The 11,671-nt window shown below is 44.9% G+C and overlaps 1 long non-coding RNA gene across 2 annotated transcripts; it reads left to right on the top strand.

Annotated features, from left to right (window-relative positions):
- Positions 1-270: 270 nt before the first annotated feature.
- LOC123044781 (uncharacterized) lies at positions 271-8,242 on the top strand. Of its 2 annotated transcripts, XR_006420405.1 has the most exons (4): positions 271-485; positions 569-745; positions 3,403-3,486; positions 7,001-8,242. It is a non-coding gene; the product is annotated as an uncharacterized lncRNA (long non-coding RNA). The 2 variants fall into 2 exon arrangements; XR_006420406.1 differs by lacking the exon at positions 3,403-3,486.
- Positions 8,243-11,671: the final 3,429 nt, after the last annotated feature.

The following is an 11,671-nucleotide window of genomic DNA, read 5'->3' as shown; positions in this document are numbered from 1 at the left end:
TTGAGTCCAAATATGAATCGTTTGTATTGTTATGGTTTTTATATTCGTATGATTATGTATTATATGTTTGATTCTTTTTATAATTTATGCTAAACACACAATATATGGACTATATTTTAATGGGGCATGTGCACTGTACTTTTTCTTGAACATGTACACTGTACGTAATCCTGGCTAATATGTAGGAAATCTTGTGTTTAATTTCCAGGAAAAAAATCTTGTGTTTTTCTATAAATAATATTTTCTTTAGTTGCGCTTTAGCCCAACAGGCTACGTTAGATGCACACAACGCAATCTCTCACACATTTTCTCTCTCGCTCAAACCTTCACATGTGAGCATGTTGCTCTTGCACCGCTAAAAGAAACGTATTGCTCTTGCTTCCCTACAAATAAAATATGTTACTCTTGCCCGATCCCCTTTCTCCTTTCCTTCTTCTCTCCGCTCGCTCATTCAAAAATTCCTATGACCGGATGAGATCCGACGGGTAACTCAGCTACCATCAGTTTGCTCTCTCCATTTCTTCTCTTTAGCTTGCTCGTCCTCGACTCAGGCCAGCTCGACTCGCAGGTGATGTGGGCTTGGATCTTGTCTTCCGCTGCCAGCTTGAATCCATCTTGAGCGTGAGGATGCGACAGCGTTGTCTTTCCCTAGCGCGCGAGCCGGACGCATAGTCGTTGTTCCCAGTGGAGGCAGCCCGACACATCGTCGTCATCCTCCACAGCGGCTGCTTTGTTCGACCTACAGGTCCCCCCTTTCTCCTTTTCCTGATTGCTATTTTTTATTAACCTTTTATTATGTTTGTACGACTGTATATAATAATATAATGTAATTAAGGTACTGACTGTTAGTGGAAAATGTTTATTTTCTTATATGCCCCTCCACTTTTTTCCAGGCTTGGACCGTAATCGGCAGTATTAGCCCCCCTTTACCCCCAATTCATATTTAACAAATATAAATAATAAACCTTACCCCAATTCATATTGAACAAATATATGTATTAATCAGTGTAATTGTGAGTAACTCTAGTTTAATACTCCCTCCGTCCGGAAATACTTGTCATCAAAATGAATAAAAGAGGATGTATCTAGATATATTTTAGTGCTAGATACATCCCTTTCTGTCCATTTTGATGACAAGTATTTTCGGACGGAGGGAGTATTTCCGAAAGACAAAAGTGTATTTATAATAACAGAATAGTAAAATAGGTCTGACCGCATTGTACATACAAATTATAATGATGCACAGATGCTCTTAATATTGGGTTGTACTATATATTAAGCCACAAATATCAGAAAATATAGGAGGTGTTTGGATTAGAGAGTGGTAACGTCAATGGTAAAGGAATGAGATCACGCTGGTAACGGGGATGTAATGGAGAAATCCTTGTTTTGTTTGGTTCATGCCTGTTAAGGAATCTAGGGCGGAAAAGAAACCGGCGGGGGGGGGGGGGGGGGGGGGGGGGGCCGCCCGGGAGGAGAGGGGCGCACATCCGGTGACTCGCCGGCCATCAGAGACGGGAAGAGCTGGCTCGAGCCTGGCGGCGATGGGTTCTTTCAGGAGAGAGCAGATGAGCACTCAAGATTCAGAATCCCTAGATGAGATGCAGGTCCTCCCCGCCGGCGGGCGTGCCGCGGATGCGGTGGCACCGGACCTGGAGGAGAAGGTCGAGGGGAGGCGATGGGGACCAGGGAGGCGGCGGCGCCGGTTGAGGTGAAGGGGATCGTGGGAGGAGGAGGTGCGGTAACAGAATTGTTTACGGTGGGGTGTCGGTGGTATCGATCCAGAGCTGGCCCGGAGTCGTTAACGGAGGCAAGCGATTACAGTGTACATGTACCAAACATGCGTATCGTTTTCTGATTACTCCGTAAACAGGTACCGGGGATTTCTCCCCGAAACAAACACCTCCATAGTGTACATGTCTGGTATTGATTAACTATTTCCTTCAAATGTTGATGCACGTTTCTAGTACATACGCAGAGCAGTGGACCATATTTGTCCTGCCATATCACGTTAGCATTGGTATGCTATTAATTTGTATTTTGAAGATAGTTTGAAGTGTACAAATTTTTCATGTATCTATTCTTATCTAAGAATCATACTGAAAGTGTTTTTGTTTTTCCATACCTTTAAAATATTTCAGTATAGACAATGTTATTGACCACATCATGCTCTTTGCTATCTTCATCATTTATCATTACACATTGTCCATCTCTTCTTGTGAATCTTGATAATGCTACGTATAGCTATCCATTTGTGAACACTTGTTTAGGCAGATATAGTCCTACCTTTGGTTCTGTCTAGCGCCTCAAAGCATATCTTGTTTGCCATTGGACCTTCATCCCATAGTATAAGTGACGTCTTTTTTAGTAGGTCAGGTGGGAACCTTAACATCTTGACTCTTCTGCAAGGATAGGGGGATGTGGAACCTCGAGTGTGCTCCCTATAGAAGCAGCGCTGCAATATGCGGTGAAACCACTGCTAGTACTATCTTTCCTTCGGAACACAACTTTGTTGTGATTGCCTCAGTAGGTATGCCTTACATATCCTGCCATAGCTGTCCACAAATATATTCTTTCCCAAATTTTTGTTCATCGATTCCATTACTGAATCAAATGCATGTAGTTGTTCAGAGTTCATATTGCCAAAGATCCTGGAATGATGTTCTTTTCATTCCTCTTTGTTATAATTCATCTCTTCATTGAGCAGTCTGTTTCCAAGTTCCTTTATCTGTGAAGAATCCGGATGTTGTGTTCCGGGGTATTCCTTAAATGTCTTTCCAGCTTGTCTCATGAGCTTATCTATACTTTCATCAAGGCGTATCCTTGCTTCTGTGTATCTGTTAGTCAAAGTGTAGGATAGTTCAATAGTCTTCTCTGCCTATACTCCATGTGTTCGCTTACAACTTCTGAGCATGTCCCCCACAATATTTTTGGGCTTGTGACTTCAGTGGCATAAGAGTTGTGAACAGTTGTCTTAGCTGGTTGCCAATCACCCAGTCCAATGACCCATTTATGCATTCAATCCACTCTGTTGTCGAAATCCTAGTGCTTCGCACGTAGATTTGTATGAAGTGTGGGCAACTCCATTTACGGTTCCTTTTGAAAGACATGCATCCTTTGCAGGCGTTAAGTAGCATTCGCATGTAGTATTTTTCAGCATTTGCTGTATGAGCATAATATATCCTTCCAATGGACCTTCCTTTCTTTGTTTTGCTCCACTTTTTCTCTTTTTTCTTCCATACCCATTTTAACGGGAACTCTGCATATGTTAATTCTCTTGCTTCACAGGATCTTGTTTGTCTCCATCCACTGTGTAAATTTTGTTATTCCCACTCTTTCTTTCCTTACGATCTTTGTTAAACCTGCATAATCAGATAAAATGATTTGTTGCTCATTCTCCAGGTGGAAAGGCAACCTTTCGATGCAGGGATGTCAAAAGTGTATTTTGAACTGAAATATTCTTCAACTCGCGTCATTGCCTGATATGTACGTGTACTTGAGGCACCTATTGATCTTATCGTTTTCTATTAGCGTTGTCGCTTGGTTATCACCTTTAGTTATATATATATTAAAGGTATTTTATCGATAGAGATCTGTTGCATACCTTAACTTGTGTGTGCCTCCCAACAACTCTTCGTGCTGGCGGTGGACACCCTTGGGAGGCTGATGCGACACACCCTACAGACCGGCATCCTTCAGCAGCTGCATCCCCGGCGAGCCATTCCGGCGATCTCTCTTTACGCCGATGATGTGATGCTTTTCTGCCATGCCACTACCGAGGAGATTGCCGCCGTCAAAGGTATCTTGGACGTGTTCGGTACGGCTTCTGGGCTCCGAGTGAATTACGCCAAGAGCTCGGCCACGGTCCTTCACGCCGGCGACTACGGTGAGGGGCTGCTGGAGCCACTCGGGTGCCCCGTCGTGGCCCTGTCGGTCACTTACCTGGGCATCCCGCTCTCCACTCGCCGCCCATTCGTAGCACAGGTGCAACCCCTCGTCGACGCGGTGGCGGGCCGGCTCCCTTCCTGGAAAGCTTGGCTGATGAACAAAGCGGGACGGCTAGCGCTCGTCAAGTCGGTGCTTAATGCAATACCGATCCATCAACTGCTAGCGCTTGCACCCCCAAAGAAAACCCTGAAGCAATTAGAGAAGATTCAGCGCGGGTTTCTTTGGGCCGGCCGCGCGGACGCCCACGGTGGACATTGCCACGTCACTGGCGCAGGGTTTGCCGCCCGCTTGAATATGGCGGCCTTGGCATCCGGGACCTCGAGCGCACGGAGCTATCACTTAGGCTGCGCTGGCTATGGCTCACGCGCACGGACACAAATCGAGCTTGGCAGGGGCTGGACCTGCAATTTACGACGGAGGAGCGTGCGCTCTTTTATGCCTCCACGACCATGGCCATTGGAGACGGCAGGACAACCCTGTTCTGGGAGGATCGCTGGCTTGGCGGCCAATCCGTCCACGAGCTCGCGCCCATGCTTCTCAAGTGCATCCCCAAGCAACGCCAAAAATCGAGAACGGTGGCGGAGGCCCTGGCCGGCAACAGCTGGGCGCGTGGCATCCATGGTCTGCTCGGCCTCCCAGAGATTGGACAGTACCTTAAGCTCTGGCACTTAGTGCAGCATGTCGAGTTGTCCAATGAGCCGGACAGGCTGCTCTGGAGCTGGACAGCCAACGGCGTCTACACCGCCCAGTCTTGCTACCGGGCAACTTTCCAGGGTGCGACGGGCTGCCACTCCTGGAAGCTCATTTGGAGGAGCTGGGCACCGCCCAAGGTGAAGTTCTTCCACTGGCTGGCATGTCAAGATCGCTGCTGAACGCGGAGAGACTTGCACGTCGTGGCCGGCAACACCACCCACGGTGCCTTCTGTGCGACCAGGAACCGGAGACGATCGGGCATCTGATGCTCACATGCCCATTCAATAAGCAGACATGGCATGAGGTCCTATCTTGGCTGCGCTTGCCGGCGCCGGCGCCCGAGCACAACGGCTCGCTCATGGATTGGTGGCTGCGCGCAAAGGAATTCACACCGCCAGCGCTTCGCAAGGGGCACAAATCCGTGGCACTTTTGGTGCCGTGGATGATTTGGAAGCATAGAAATGCGTGTGTTTTCGACTATGTGAACCCATCGCTGAATGAGCTTGTAGACAGGATTAAAGACGAGACCAGATGTTGGGCAAAGGCTGGAGCTCAAGGGCTCAGGGTCGTTTTGCCATCATCCTGGGATGTTCACTGAGCCTCTGTTGGTTGTGTGTAAAAACTGCCTCCTAGGAGGATGTAAATTCACTCTCTTTCCAATGCAATGAAACGCAAAAGCCATTTGCGTTTTCTCGGAAAAAAACTTGTGTGTGCCTGATATTTCCCACTTCTATATGTATCTTCCATCATCTTGTTTTCTATATACTGGTTATCCATCTTCACCTACGGTGGTATTGCTGTCATATTTTTTAGGAACTTTCTTATACATGTGTTGTCGACCATGCCACATCGTCCATGCAACATGTAGTTCTCAACCACTACATATCATTATGGATCAACTTGTCTTGAATTTTATGACTATGTGGGCATGTGGGAGATTCCTTTTTTGGAACTTTATTGTGTATATAACTGCAATTTTAAAATAACCTTTAGTTATTTTTCTATAGAGAAATAGTAAGAGGTGTGATCAAGCAGTTGGGTATTACTTGCGAGTGTTTTTCTAAAGTATCCCCTTTCTCTTATGTCTCTCATGAACTCCTTGACCTTTATGTGGAACACTTGGTCAACAATTTCAGGTCTTTCTGATGCTGTTTGGCCTAGTTCTTGTAGCATTGATTGAATTTCCGACTAAACTGTGTTGCACGTGAATGTCACAAATACGTTGGGATATCCAATCCATCGACATATTGTCATAGCGTCCTGGTAGTTTTTTGCTTTGTATCTGGGGCTATCTATGAAGCTTGATGGCAGCAGTATCCTCCCTCCTACTTGGTCAGCCCTTGTATCTCCTTTCTCTGTTGCGTCTTGCAAGCCAACATATAATTCCATTCTTAGGTTTCCTTGATGTCTTTTGATCAAAATGCATGCAAGGACATCCATAATGAACTGCAATGTAAGCTTTTCACACATCATCAAGTGCATCAGTTGGTTTATACTTTGTTGTAGATGATACACATAGTATTCTAGCATTGTTACATGCTTTCTCTTGCATTATGCATCTTCTTTTGATATGTATAAGGTAAATTTTCTTTGTAACCATCTTCTCCATAGGGAAACAATAATGGATACTTCTTGGCCATGAATTTAGGATTGTTCTCTGAGATTCTTCTTGGCGTCCTGTCTTTGTACTGAACAATGATATCCAGTCCTTTTCTATTTTCTGTTGTACCACTCACAGTCAAGGCTGCACCACATCATTCACACTTGCATATTGGTTATCCAAGGTTCTGAATTTCCATATCTATCCTTTCCGATGTCATGTTAAAGTTTTTTAATTTAGCATCAATTAAATGTTAGTAATGTCTGGTCTTCTTCATTCTAAAAACACACTTATAATAGAGCTCACATATCTAGTGTTCTTTCCCTTTTCCTTGATTTTGCCCTGGTAAAATTTGTGTTACTTTTAGTCCTGTTCACGTGCTTAACAAAAATATCAGGTTCATGAGGTATAATATTGTCGATTTTGATCGAAGCTTGTTTCTTACCTCTTAGTCTTGCCAGTCGCTGGTTGTGCACTGCTCTTGGTTTGTATTTTCTTTTGTCTTGAGCTATCTCTGTTGAATAACTTTCCCTCCATAAACATAAATACCATTTGGTAGAAATAAGAGGAAAATTTTGCACAATCATTTTATTACTCGTGGTAGTGATGAATGTAGATTGACATCTAGACAGGGCATGGTTCCTTGTGGCAATCAAACAAATTCAGTGATCCACCTTGTGAGGTGGCATGTGAAATCTCTCTAAATGAACACAGCTTGGAGTATAACTGAAGTATCGTTGATCCATTGATTGCATATAGGTACTTACTGGAGGTGGTCGTCTGATTCCTCGATGGAGCCGATGACAATTGAGGAGAGTCGACAAAGGAGATTGGGGATGACAATCGAGGAGAGTCAATATAGGAGTTTGTGGTGCTAGCAACCGTTGGAGGAAGACGATGTTGATAGGGGGCTCTTAAGTCGAGAGGAAAGCTAATTAAAAGATAAAAAGAAGGTACTCCAAGACCCTGGGGAATGTGAAAAGGAATTCGAGCATCCATCGGCATGTCCTTCTTTTCTGGTTATACGGCGTACTACCTGTGTAACTAAATATAAAATGTTTTTGCAGTTCAAATTTGAACTCCAAAAACATCTTATATTTAGTTATGGAGGTAGTACAATAGTGCACGCCGTCATGTGCGTTGTCGACTCAGGTCTATGTCTGCACTAATTACCATAGACCAGTCTTCACGGTGAGCTAATCAGCCATGAAGCCATCTAAATAAAGCTAATCCAACAATTTACCCCTAGCTTCCAGCTGCCCACTAATCGATTCTTGTACAATGTCTCTGAATTCTTACTGCCCAATGGGTGACATTCTCTTCTACAGTGGACATGCAGTGCTATCCAGATCGAGCGCAACGTGTGGTGAATGTGTGTATATGGAGAAAAAAAATCAAGACTTGAACCACGTTCCTAGAAGGCAAGTATTGGATCAATCTTGTAGGGTCTCATGGTGCACGTGCGTACATTGGGCAGAAAAATTAGAACCTGAGATACGTACCTAGCTCTTTGTTACTGCTTACTTGTAGGCAAGTCTTGGATCGATTTTGTAGGGTTTTGTCTTGCATGTGTGTACATGGGGCATGCAGATTAAAACCTGAGCCGATGATGGTAGGTAGATCGGCCATGGGCTGCGGAATACGGCGGCTGCCTTAACCTTGTTGCTGATGGTTGGTCGACCGGCCATGGGCTCCGGAATATGGCGGCTGCATTAATCTTGATTGATCTTCATAGATAGGACCAAGCTAGGGCATCCAAGAACATGGTGGCAATGTCGTTTGAGGATGGAGAGCCCGCAACTTTGATTGGCTTTTCTTTCTATGTCGATTGGCTGTTTGAGATAGAAAAGTTGGGCAGCTACATAATTCCATAGCATGGTGGGTAATTTTTTTCCAACTTCAATCTAATCTAATGGTTGTGGTTTATTGATTTACTAAATAGATGGACAGATGTTTCTAATTTTTGTGAGAATTTCTAGTATATATCTTTTTTCTGGTTAACCCGTTAAGTACTTTTTATATATAATAGATAGATTTCTAGTATATATCTTTGTTCTAGTTGACCCGTTAAGTACTTTTTATATATAATAGATGCACGAGCATCTTGCTTGTAATTATATAACGCAAATCACGAGCAGGAAGTGACATTTTTTTACACAACCACGTTAACATGGCCACATAAATCACTAGCTAAAGTAAATACCATTATACTTATATCCCGATGCAAAAGGTTGAGTACATGTCCGAAGAGTAGAGTCGCACACACGCACTCTGTCTCTCAGAATCTCTCTCACACACATCAGTTACGTGACGCCCACTTAAGCAGACACGTATGTTACAATTTGTGCACCCGTGGGTACACATGATGCTGCACATTTATTTAAGCCGGACGGCGAACCCAAACAGTAGCTGCATTCATTCCCCTCTGGCCACCTCTTCTTTGGTCGCCGTCACCCGGTAGCCATGGCCCGGCCGAAGGTAACAACATACGCCATGCTCCTGCCGGATCGGCGCTTTTTTTAATATGGATATTTTAGTGGTCATGCATGCATCTTTTGGTGCTAGCACTCCTATATAAGGGTTGACCGGTCGCTTCCCGTGGACGTGCACGGGCGATGGAAGAGGAAGGAGAAGGGAAACGGGTTGTGGAGTAACGTTTTTTACCACAATTTCTTAGAAAACTGAGTGCAATAATTGAGTAATTTTGCAAACTACCAGTACTACATCTGAAACGGTTCAAAACCTATACTCCCTTGCCAGCGCGCGTTTCCCGCATGAAACGGTCAGCGTCACCCTGGAGCGTCAGTGCTGCATTAATGCCCAGCCAGAGCGGAGGAGACCTCTCTCTGGCGCCGGCTTTGAAGTGGCGCGATGGCCGAGAGAGCGCCGCTTCCCGGTGCACGCGACTGCTCTGCGTCGAGACTGGCCATAGGCCCTATTTGGATCCATGGGTTAGAGTTAGTTTGAGCTAGTTGGGGCTCAAATAGCCCTAAAGTATCCAGGCATAAGGGTTTAAATTGGAGCAAGTTGCACCGAACCCACCAAAAAAAACTATCCCACCCAAAAGGTGCTAACCGGAGATAGTTCTCATTGGGACCACTGAAAAATCACTTTTCTCTCTCCATCAAGTGCATTTATTGTCAATCTAACCTTGTCACTCAAACACCTCTTTGGCTATAGTTAGTTCAGGGTTACTCATGAGTTAGTCTAACCTCTAGCTAAGTTAGAGTATCAAATAGGAGCAGTATAGGACATGCAAGTTGCTCAAAGCATACAGTCAAATTCGTACGTGAAAGGATTTTTTTCTTTTTGAAAATGGAACGTGAAAGGAACTTCTTTTAGAATGCTCTTGGCATGGCGCTAATATGTGATGAGTTAACCGACCTCAATAGACGGCAAAAACGCCAGCCCGTCGCACTTTGAGAGAGACGAGGAGGGAGAAGCGATACATGCTGCTGGATTACTAGAGATAGGTGCCACACGGAAGCCAAGAAATATGGTGATAGCGTGGGTTAGCCATGTACTAGTATGATGTAACTATAATGGGCTGCCGTGTTCCGTACTCTTTCAGTCCACTGTGGAGATTTTATATCGCTGAATAATATTAAATATTATGTGTAGACGCTCCACCACGAGGTTCCTTGCTCCTTCTCGGTCGTCGGAAATCTATGTTCATCCACTCTATTTTTTTACATGAGCTTTGTTCATTCTTTTGCCAACACGCGAGACATCTAGCATCAAGGTGCACGTGTTATGCAAGGATCATTCCATCTATATGAAGAACACGTGGGACTGGAACTACGAGACGGACATGTACCCAGGAGTGGACGTACAAACCTAAGTAATGTAGCGCAGTAAGTGAAGTGGAAAGACACAAATGGTATGAACATGTGTGGCATATGGGGTGTGTTTGTTTGCGTTCTCGTCTCAGCATAGTTGTTCCCTCTTCATGCATGCTCAACTCAACACCCCTCTTCATGCATGCTCTTTTCATGCATGCTTCTAGTGTATTTGTGCTAAACTAGTGTGGATTCATGCACCCTCCATACACTCTACCAAACACCTAAAAGTGGGTCGAGAAGGGAACTCTTGGGCGGCATTTGTCTCTTACTACGTACTACCACTAAATGTTGTACGTGCAATGCACAGTGGTGTTATGGAGTACGTGCCTAGTACTCTACTACTACTATATTAGTTGGAGGCACATATTAACTTTTATATTTGTTTACGTGTATGACCCAAGACCTTCCAACTAGACGTGTCTTTCTCTCCAGGTCGCACTTTGTGTCGTTCATACCACTAAGTACTACTACGTGTGGTCTCCGACCCAGAAGTGGAAGAAGTGGAGACACTCTATCACGCTGTTTTTTTTGCGCTGGGCTCTACCACGTTGTTCATGTCCCACTCCTTTCGCTGACATATGGGACATCCAGCACGTGCCGTGTTTGGCACTCTTTGTCGTAAGAGTTGAAACGCTATCATTCATCAGAAATAAAAAATAATTAAAAATCAGCAGTGATATTTTTTTTGAGAACCAATCAGCAGTGATACTATACCACGTGGTTTCCTTGCTCCTCGATATCGGAAAGAATACTTCCGTTCGCCAACATATGGGACGTCGACCATCCTGGTCCACTTGCCATACACGCAGAACTCCAAGGGAGAGTCACCCCAATCATCGTGCCGTAGTAACAATGACTAATGAGCCATCAAATCACAGGCCCACTTCCCACTTTGAAGTTGCTCGGATGAAGGAACCATCATGACTTCGTTGAATTCCGCTTCTTGAAGAAAACTACTGTACCAGTAGTACTGCTAGCTACAATAGTTACTCCAATGGAGCCCTCCTTTCATTCATAGGATAGGAATTTTATAGGAATATGAAAGTCATAGGAAGTGAGATGACATGCATCTCAATTCCTATAGAGAAAGAGATGCCATTTGATGCATATGATAGTAATTTTTCCATTTCGTCTAGGCTAATGTACTGGTAATTTGATCTAAAAACTACAGTAGTAACTAGTAGTACTGGTACATGCTCGTACTCAGACGCAGACACACACACTAACTACTAGTACTACTACTTCTCACATGCTGGCCAGACGCCGTTGTCCCTCCCGGCTTTATCAGCGACACCCCACCATGCTTGGATCTCAGCCGACCTTTCTGCAGTAGCGCGTGCGTCCTCTTCTTTCTTGCAGCGGCGGGCCTCTCTTTTCTTGATTGCTTTCTGACTTTTTCGCTCCCTTTGTGCGGCTTTGGCCGCCTCTTGCTCTACCGCCCATTCGGCCTTGGCATCTTCAAATTCCTCCCACATAGGTGTGAGGTCGCGAGAAGCGATGAACTCGGCACGGCGGGATGCCATCGCTTCCCTACCATTTTGTGTGCGGTCATGGGCGGCGAGGAACTCAGCGCGGTGGGATGCCATCG

Source organism: Triticum aestivum, chromosome 2B (assembly GCF_018294505.1).
Source record: "Triticum aestivum cultivar Chinese Spring chromosome 2B, IWGSC CS RefSeq v2.1, whole genome shotgun sequence".
Lineage (NCBI taxonomy): Eukaryota > Viridiplantae > Streptophyta > Magnoliopsida > Poales > Poaceae > Triticum > Triticum aestivum.
Note: the sequence above shows the minus strand (reverse complement) of the source record. Positions and strands in the feature narration are given on the sequence as shown.